Here is a 10,870-nt window from a genome sequence, read left to right as displayed (position 1 = left end):
GCATATGAAACACTCAGATGATGGCACTTAAATGTCATTCTCAGCTGGGAGAAGTAGCTCATACCTGCAATTCCAACACTTTGGGAGGCTGAGGCAAGAGGATCCCATGAAGTCAGGGGTTCGAAACCGGTCTGTGCAACATAGAAAGACCCTATCTCTACCAAAAGTAAAAATAAATAATTAGCTGTGCATGGTGGTGTGCATCTGTACTCTCAGCTATTCAGGAGTCTGAGGCAGAGGCAGGTGGATCGCTTGGACCCAGGAGTTTGAGGCTGCAGTGAGCTATGCTTGTGCAACTGCACTCCAGAGCCTGAGCAACAAAGCTCAATCCTGTCTTTTTTTTTTTTTTTTTTTTTAATTCTCCAACAAATAAAAACAAACTCTCTTAGAATGAATATCTCATTTTAAGGCTAAGGCAGGGAAAATGCCAAGTGAGTTGTGAGCTCAAATAGTACCACAAGGTAACAAAGTACTCAAAAATTAAAGTAGAAGGGGCATGCCAAAGGGACACTGGATTCAATCTGAGAGAGCTCCAAAAGGTCAAGCTGGAGAAAACTGAACAATGAGATAGATAATGTAGTATTGTGCAATAACTCAATCTATAATATATATATGTGAACTCAAACCTATATAAATTATTGCACAAACAAATAAATAAGGAAAAAAGAAAAAAAAAAAACCTTCCTTGCAGAATGCCAAATAATATACGTAGGTACTGCCCCCTCCAAAAGTGCTTAATTACCAGCCAGTCACTATCCTTTCAGGATGGCTTAGACTTAGTGACCTGTTTCCGAAGAAGTGAGCATGCAAAGAGAAAAACAGTAACTTTAGCTTTCAGAGACCTGGCAAACACTACCTTAATCAGGTGGTAAATTATCAATGGTCTCATGTGCATATCATATTTCATCTGATATATGGGAAGAGCACATCACCTCTGTTGTATTCCTTTCAAAAACCCATAACCCCAATCTAATCATGAGAAAAATGTCAGAAAAACCCATTTTGAAGGACATTTTACAAGTGACCTGTAAAATGGGTTATTATGTTATTAATCCTCAAGATTATCAAGGTAAGGTATGAAAAAAATAAAAAAATAAAATATTGAGAAACTGTTACACATGAGAGGAGACTGAGTACATGTAACAAATTTCTGAAACAGAGAAGAACTCTAACCAGAAAAAAAAAGAAATTTAAATAATGTTTAGAGTTTCGTTAATAATAGTCAATGGCAGTTTCCTCATTTTGATAAATCCACCATGTTAATGTAAGATATTAACAATAGAGAACTAATAATTATATGGGAATGTTTTCTACTATCATTATGATTTTCTGAAATTTTAAATTATTAAACTTAAAATTACTTAATGTTATTCAAAATAACTTTACATTTGTTAAAATTTGTTTGATCATATACTATTGCATTTGCCATGACTTAAAATTCACCAATTGATTAAATTATTTGTTTTATGCTAAATCCACATTTCTCTTGAGACAATGAGTACAACTTACTTGATAGGAAAATGGCAGTGGAGAAATAACAGTAAGAAGTGGGGTAACATGGCTTTAAACTTCATTATTAAAGTATGACATTTATTTTAAGCATGACTACATGATTAATATTAAACTTTCTTATTACTGGCTAACAACCTAAGAGATTTGGTATCAGAAAGGAGACATTCAGTATGGCTTACTTTTTTATTGAAAAATATATGAAAATTATCATTCCTCTTGGAAAGAATTGTATTCTAATCTAGACTAGCCACAAGGTTGGTGAGAACGAATCTTTCCTTAAGTGTCTATTCATTTGTGAATGCTGTGGTGAAATTGAGTCTAAAGGCAAAGATGAAAATTACATGCTGAAATTGTGCGATCCCACATAGGAGCTACAACCACGTGCCGATTATTATCTGTCACTTTTGTCTCGGTAAGTGTATTTTCTTTTCTTTTTTTTTTAAATATTTTTATTTTTTTATTTTATTTTATTTATTTTTTATTATTATTATACTTTAAGTTCTAGGGTACATGTGCATAATGTGCAGGTTTGTTACATATGTATACTTGTGCCATGTTGCTGTGCTGCACCCATCAACTTGTCAGCACCCATCAACTCATCATTTACATCAGGTATAACTCCCAATGCAATCCCTCCCCCCTCCCCCCTCCCCATGATAGGCCCCGGTGTGTGATGTCCCCCTTCCTGAGTCCAAGTGATCTCATTGTTCAGTTCCCACCTATGAGTGAGAACATGCGGTGTTTGGTTTTCTGTTCTTGTGATAGTTTGCTAAGAATGATGGTTTCCAGCTGCATCCATGTCCCTACAAAGGACACAAACTCATCCTTTTTGATGGCTGCATAGTATTCCATGGTGTATATGTGCCACATTTTCTTAATCCAGTCTGTCACTGATGGACATTTGGGTTGATTCCAAGTCTTTGCTATTGTGAATAGTGCTGCAATAAACATACGTGTGCATGTGTCTTTATAGCAGCATGATTTATAATCCTTCGGGTATATACCCAGTAATGGGATGGCTGGGTCATATGGTACATCTAGTTCTAGATCCTTGAGGAATCGCCATACTGTTTTCCATAATGGTTGAACTAGTTTACAATCCCACCAACAGTGTAAAAGTGTTCCTATGTCTCCACATCCTCTCCAGCACCTGTTGTTTCCTGACTTTTTAATGATCGCCATTCTAACTGGTGTGAGATGGTATCTCATTGTGGTTTTGATTTGCATTTCTCTGATGGCCAGTGATGATGAGCATTTTTTCATGTGTCTGTTGACTGTATGAATGTCTTCTTTTGAGAAATGTCTGTTCATATTCTTTGCCCACTTTTTGATGGGGTTGTTTGTTTTTTTCTTGTAAATTTGTTTGAGTTCTTTGTAGGTTCTGGATATTAGCCCTTTGTCAGATGAGTAGATTGCAAAAATTTTCTCCCATTCTGTTGGTTGCCTGTTCACTCTGATGGTAGTTTCTTTTGCTGTGCAGAAGTTCTTTAGTTTAATGAGATCCCATTTGTCAATTTTGGCTTTTGCTGCCGTTGCTTTTGGTGTTTTAGACATGAAGTCTTTGCCCATGCCTATGTCCTGAATGGTACTACCTAGGTTTTCCTCTAGGGTTTTTATGGTTTTAGGTCTAACATTTAATGCCATCCCCATCAAGCTACCAACGAGTTTCTTCACAGAATTGGAAAAAACTGCTTTAAAGTTCATATGGAACCAAAAAAGAGCCCGCATCTCCAAGACAATCCTAAGTCAAAAGAACAAAGCTGGAGGCATCACGCTACCTGACTTCAAACTATACTACAAGGCTACAGTAACCAAAACAGCATGGTACTGGTACCAAAACAGAGATATAGACCAATGGAACAGAACAGAGTCCTCAGAAATAATACCACACATCTACAGCCATCTGATCTTTGACAAACCTGAGAGAAACAAGAAATGGGGAAAGGATTCCCTATTTAATAAATGGTGCTGGGAAAATTGGCTAGCCATAAGTAGAAAGCTGAAACTGGATCCTTTCCTTACTCCTTATACGAAAATTAATTCAAGATGGATTAGAGACTTAAATGTTAGACCTAATATCGGTAAGTGTATTTTCTAACATTTATGATTCATTGATTTGTTTAAAAACGATTGTTCCATTGAAACAGTATAAAATTCACATTGCTGTTTTTAGATAATACATGTTAACCACATATTCTCTTTCTCTATGTATTTTTTTTTTGGCATTGAAATAGGCAATCATATCTGATTATAAAATGGATGATATGAAAAATGAGATCTCTTAAATGATTTGACCGAATATGTATTGTATCACATAATAGTGATGATTTAACTTTAATATTTATGTCATAGCACAAGAAATGATTTCATAAGAGAGCAGATACCTTCTCTGCCTTATTTTTGTTTGTTTCTCTCTGGGTTTTTTATTTTTATTTTTTGATATGTTTATGGAGATTCACTCCATGCTGACATGTATTTTTCTGTTTTCAGCGAAATTTTGAGATCCTGGGGCATGATATTCATCTTGCTAAGTGTTTGTCTAGAAATTATTCATAGGCTAACCCTAATTTAGACATTTTGAAAATTTAGATCCTGACCTTAATGGCTTAAAGGCATAATTCTGCTTTTATATCTGTTTGAAAAAGCACCGCAGGCCAAAGTGAATGTAAAAATATTCAGAGACTTATTTTTTCAGGCCATAAAGCATTCACTGATCTCAAAAAGTAGTAGAATTTGGAAATTTCATACCAAATAAGTTTTTATTCATATAGTCTTTCTAAACTGCACGCTCCTTCAGAGTTTGCCATTATTGTCCAAAATATTTAATTTGTAATGACAAAGAAAATAGATTGTAAGTAATATGATTATATAATGTCAGCATTGAGTTGATATCAACATTTCTTTTTTCTGTAATTTAATTATAAGCCTCATTAATTTAAATGCACACACATATGTAGTGTATTACAGGCCAATCACTGTACTAAGTGATGTAAGCATTAACAGATATTAGAGTTGTGCTTTACCCTCAAGAAATTCAGAAGTAGGACATGTGGAGATGTTAATAAATAAATACAAGATTTTATAAGATATGTGAACAACAATATGAGAGATAATTTTTTTTTGCTAGAAAGATATAATCTCTGCTACATATTTTGTCATATAACAAGAATTTCTGTCATCCAGAAGTTATCTTTATGTGTCAAAGTTTTAAAATGGGCAAAAATGTGAGTAATTTTTTCAACTACTGATGGGTTCATTAAGAATAACCCTGGGACCACTGGTACCCATCACCTGCATAATAATGTCTCCAACAGTCAAGCAACTTGCTAATATCTGTTGAAAAATGCTTTTAACATAAGTGGACTTTTTTATTCTTTCATTAAATAGGGCAATCTATGCCTTTTGAACCACTCTTTACAAAATCTTCATCCTGCCTTTGCTACTAACAACTTCATCAAACCACTGGAAGAGGAATTACCTGAGTGAAAAAGGTCACATCATTCTTCTTCAGCATTTGTATTAGTCTGTTCCTATGCTGCGAATAAAGACATACCCGAGACTGGGTAGTTTATAAAGAAAAAGAGGTTTAATGGACTCACAGTTCCACATGACTGGGGAGACCTCATAATCATGGGGAAGGCAAATGAGGAGCAAAGGCACGTCTTACATGGCAGCAGGTAAGAGAGCGTGTGCAAGGGAACTCCCATTTCTAAAACCATCAGATCTCATGAGATTTATTCACTAACACGAGAACAGGGTAGGGGAACCACCCCCATGATTCAATTAACTCCACCATATCAGCATTAAACTGGACATGAGAATATTGTTGAAGGGTAATAGATTTGTAAAATAGTTTAAAATACCTTAAGCAATAAATATTCACCATAAAAAAACTTATTTATGTGTTTTTTATCCCAATTTGATTTTTCTAACACTCTTATTTTTAAAAATGACTCTCTTATGAAGTCCCTGTTTTTCTATTAAAATGCATGTAGAAGGATTAGCGGATTTTATAACTACTTACAAGAAAAATGTCAGGTAATGCAAAATAATAGCATGTGATTAAATAAATAGAAAATAGATCTGAGGACCACTACCTGAAACTAGCATCACATTTTAAAGATAAGGCTACATGCAAAATTGTTTCTTTTATAAAAATAAATACTATTGTACCTTTCTTGTTTATCTGATCTCAGTTGAATCTTTCCCCCAGTACTCCATCTTTTAACAATTAGGGGTCCTTACATGAGATGAAAAGTCCCAGAAATTTGTTTTACCTTTCTCCCTACTTATAAGGAATAATATTAATATGATATGAACATATTATACTTGGCTGATTACCTTCAAACTAAGACATTTGGTTAAATGTGCAGAAGTAGAAACTGCTATGGATCAATATCAAAATTCTCACATTATATTTGGCCTGTTTTTTCCCATGTTTATAAAATATGTTTGTAAAATAAATGTTTATTAGTTCATAGAGGGGCATATTCTGCATTTAAAAAACATCTTATTTTCTGTGCTAAATACATCCAATTGATTACCACTATACTAATGGGATTTATTTTTCAACCTTGACATGAAAATTCACATGTTCCTTATGCCCAGGGCCTGAAGTCATATAGGGAGAAAACACTCACAAATTTTAATAAGTTCTCTATTTTTTAAAATAGTTATGCACATTTGTATTAATATAATTTCATATGGGATAACAGCAATATAAGAGGAGGGTAATTTTTACATGGTGATGCCTTTGATCAACTTAGTAACATAAACTGAGTAAAAGTTATAGGATAAAACTTCATTTTAATGTATTTTATATACTGTGTTATATATTTTATGTATGTATATTCTATAGTAACATTCATATATTTTTCTTATTTTTTCATATTTTCATTTTTTACCTTTAGAAATACTGAAATTGTTTGCAAAATCTGTTGGAACATATTTCCTGGCAAAAGAGAAAGTATGAACATAAGATGAAGCGAATGTGATCTTGGGGACAAAAAAAGCAAGTTCAAACTCCAACTCTAAGAATTTATTGGCCGGGCACGGTGGCTCAAGCCTGTAATCCCAGCACTTTGGAAGGCCGAGGCGGGTGGATCACGAGGTCAGGAGATAGAGACTGTCCTGGCTAACATGGTGAAACCTCGTCTCTACTAAAAATACAGAAAACTAGCCGGGCGTGGTGGCGGGCACCTGTAGTCTCAGCTACTTGGGAGGCTGAGGCGGGAGAATGGCGTGAACCCGGGAGGCGGAGCTTGCAGTGAGCCGAGATCACGCCACTGCACTCCAGCCTGGGAGACACAGCGAGACTCCGTCTCAAAAAAAAAAAAAAAAAAAAAAAAAAAAAAGAATTTATTGAGTTAGCAGCAGCTATTTATTGCATTTTCTGTTTACTACTTTGCTTCTAAATTTTACATACATATTTACGTCTGTATTGAAACCAACTTATAGGAATAATATACATTTTACAACTGGATTATTCATCAGATTTAAGGATTATTTTTTGTCTACTGGAACCAATTGTTATTTACATTTACAGGCAGTTGCATTCTATTTTTTATCTATTTTCCTTTATATTGTCAAAATCATGTATTTTTCTCATGTGTTTCACATATAATTCATAAACAAACAAAAGAGAGGAGTGTTCAACTTATTTTATAATTAACTTTTCTTTCCTTTTCTTCTTACGCCAGATAGTCATCTGCTATGATAGAGGACTGCAGAAATTGAAGAACAGATTTTGTAAAACATTGTCAAACTTAGGTGCTAAGCCAAATGTTATAATAAACCACATCAAGAGTGAAAAATGTCGACAACTAACTGGCAAGGGTGTTAATATCTTCAGTTTTAATATCTATCTGCAGTATTGTTCATATCTTCATTTTCTGCTAGGGATGTATTGTAGTTCAATTTGAAATTGTGAGAATGTTAACTAGGCAGAGCACTTTAATAAAAGTTCAGCTAGTTCTACTTTGGGAGGCCGAGGCAGGCAGATCACGAGGTCAGGAGATTGAGACTCTCTTGGCTAACATGGTGAAACCCTGTCTCTACTAAAAAATACAAAAAAAAAATTAACCAGGCCTGGTGGCAGGCACCTGTAGTCCCAGCTACTCGGGAGGCTGAGGCAGGAGAATGGCATGAACCCGGGAGAGGGAGCTTGCAGTGAGCCGAGATCGCGCCACTGCGCTCCAACCTGGGCGATGGGGAGAGACTCTATATGTGGCTCTGTAGTATTTTTCCCACAACAATAAGTGTCAATTTGCGGTCACTATATTGGTCAAACTAAGTCCTATAATAAACACTGACAAATCATTATCTATGGAATAGTTCAACACTTTCTCACTCCATGAATATTTCCTTTTATTGAGACATACTAAAATTATTTCCTTCATTACTATTTTCTTTGTTGAACTTAAAAGAAGAATATTTTGAACTTTATCTTCATTTCCTATCAGTTCACTTGAAACTTGGCTTTGTTCTCAAATATGTAGGAACAGGCTTAAATCCTCAAAAGCTTGGCTAATAAGAATTATTTTTACCATTTATTCAATTTTATTCAGTTGACATTTTAATATAAGCAGTGAAAACAACCAACTTAATTTTTTATAATACAGGTCTCAAAGATACTACAAATGATTCATTCAGTTTAAGTCGTCCCGTTTGAAACTGCTGTAGAACTCATATTTTCTGTTTCTTAAAGTTGACATTGATATAAATCATACAAAATTTAAAAATGTGTCTCTTAATGTTAACAGTTAACTGGTGTAGTGACCATAGCTAATCATATTCATCTTTGGTGAATCATATTGAAATTTAATGAGAAAATAACTTTAGGAACCAAAATTTGTGATTGAGAAGCACTTTATGAGCCAGTTGTTTGAAGGCATGTAGAGATAATAAAGAAAATCTGAGAAGATGAAGATTGTAACATAGTTTTCTAAATCCTAACATTAAAAATACAGGAGAGCAATTATATATGTAAAACTCAAAACCCATGAACACTGTTTACAATAAAGTTTAAAGACAAGGTATCCCTATGAACCTCAAAAAGTGCAAAAGGCCGACAGCCACAGACGTTCATGTAAATATTATAGGTGCAAAGAAAAAGTAGTGAGACTCAATATAGTATTTGACAATCATGATAATAGGAGAACCCTTAAATAGCCAACAGCTATTTATTGGAAAACATGGTGTCCAGTATGAAAATAACAGTCGAAAATTGGAAGTAGTTTTGCCAAATCCAATAGCAGATGAATACAAGGAGTTCATAGTGGTTACCCATGACTGGAGCAGTAATGTCGCAGTAAACACTGAAAACTGATCAGCTAAGCCTGTTTTCTAGGACAGGACAGCACACTGAAGAGAAATGGTTTGAAATGGAATCAAAGTAAGCCAATTAGAGGCAACAACAAAACAGAACAAAAGAAAGAAAAGCTAAAGATAAAAGTGGGAAAAAAAAGATAGATTACAGATACAAGTGGAGAAAGGGAACTGTATCAGAAAATTTCAGGGAGCAAAACCACCATATTTTCTAGCAGTATAACAAAAGTGACCAAACACAGAGCTCTGTGTCATTAGAAAATTTATCCTGAAGCATACCTACTTTAGAAAATTTAGAAAAATTAAATGTACATAACAAATTGAGTTTTAATTTCACATAAAAACTATTGTAAGGAATAAGCAAGAATAACAAGAAAAACATACTTTTATAAAATAAAAGCATGCTAAAATGTCAGGCTTTCAGGACATCTTAAAACCATAGTTTTATTTTTCTATTTGAAAATGGTCTATTAATAAATAACATTAAGAAATAATAATGAGACTAGTATTTTCCTGATATTTAAAGAAGATAGAAGAAATCAGGTAAAAAAAAAAAAAGCTACAGACAGATGTCTTTTATGAATGAATATACGCACAAAAATACCCTTGCCAAATACTAGCACTAAATCAAGCAACATATACAAATGTGTGGACACCACATACAAATGGATCTATTTCAGAAATGTAATATTGGTTTAATATGTAAAAAATTAACATAGTATACCATATCAGTAGAACGAAGGTCAAAAACCACTTGATCATCTCAGTAGATGCAAAAAGTAACAGTATTTGACAAATTCCTATTCATTTTCATGATTAGAAACACACACACCACACATACACATAAATACTAGGAGGGAACTTCCTCAATCTGAAAAAGTGGATTTACAAAACAATCAACAGCTCACATCGTACTTAGTGATTAATGAATGACTCAATGATTTTCCAAAAAGAAGAAGGCATGAATATTTATTCTTGCAGACTTCTATTCAACATTGTACTGGAGGTGCCAGCCAGGACGTTTATGTAAAAATATGAGGAAAATAAGTAATCCAGACTGACAAGGAATAAAGAAAATTATCTCAATTCATAAATGTTATGATGTTGCATATGGAATAACTTAAGAAATCAACTAAAAATCAAAGAGAACTTAATAAATTCAGTTCAGCAGAAATTCAGGTTGCAGGATAAAATCATCAACTATATTTTTACACATCAGGAATGAACAATTCAAAATGATATTAAGAAAATAATTCCCAGTCAGGCACAGTGGCACGCGCTTGTAATCCCCACACTTTAGGAGGCCAAGGCAGGAAGATGGTATGAAGCCAGGAATTTGGGACCAGCCTGAGCAACAGCAGGAGTGTCTCAACAACAAATGAAGAAACAAACAGGCAAACAAACTAAAAACTTAGTTAGTCATGTTAGTCCTAGCTACTCAGGAGGCTAAAGTGGAGAACCACTTGAGCCCAGGAGTTCGAGGTTACAGTGAGTTGTGATCATGCCACTGTACTTCAGTCTGGGCCACAGAGCAAGACTGCAGGAAAAAAATTCAATTTAATAGCATCTGAAAGAATAAAATATTTAGCAATAAATTTAACCAAAGTGCAAAAGTGGAATCTTATACACTTACAACTGCCAAACATTGTAAAATAAGTGAAAGAAAATTTAGATAAATGGAAAGACACTCTATGTACATGGCAAAGAAACTAAATATTATTAAAATGACAATACTTCTTATTATTGTCATTTTAACAATTAATGCATTAATGCAGTCTCCAGCAAAATCCCAGCTGGCTTCTGGAAATTGGCAGGCTGGTACTAACATTTAAGTGGAAGTTCTGGGGAACCAGAATAGTCAAAACAATCTTGGGAATGAAAAGGAACAAAACTGGATAACTTCTACTTATTCATGTCAAAATTTACTACAAAACTTAACACAATGTGGTACAGGCATAAGGAGACACATACAACTCAGTGGAATAGAACTGAGCGTGAAAATAAAAGTACAAAACAGGGAAAGAAAGATTAT

General features: G+C 34.1%; 1 long non-coding RNA gene across 1 annotated transcript; it reads left to right on the top strand.

The window, feature by feature from the left end:
• Positions 1-3,565: 3,565 nt before the first annotated feature.
• Positions 3,566-6,501, top strand: LOC112427193 (uncharacterized). Its single transcript, XR_003018669.2, has 3 exons — positions 3,566-3,593; positions 4,900-5,189; positions 6,423-6,501. It is a non-coding gene; the product is annotated as an uncharacterized lncRNA (long non-coding RNA).
• The last annotated feature ends 4,369 nt before the right edge of the window (positions 6,502-10,870 follow it).

The sequence above is a fragment of the Macaca nemestrina genome, chromosome 1 (genome assembly GCF_043159975.1).
Source record: "Macaca nemestrina isolate mMacNem1 chromosome 1, mMacNem.hap1, whole genome shotgun sequence".
In the NCBI taxonomy this organism is placed as follows: domain Eukaryota; kingdom Metazoa; phylum Chordata; class Mammalia; order Primates; family Cercopithecidae; genus Macaca; species Macaca nemestrina.
This window is presented reverse-complemented; position numbering and strand designations above follow the sequence as displayed.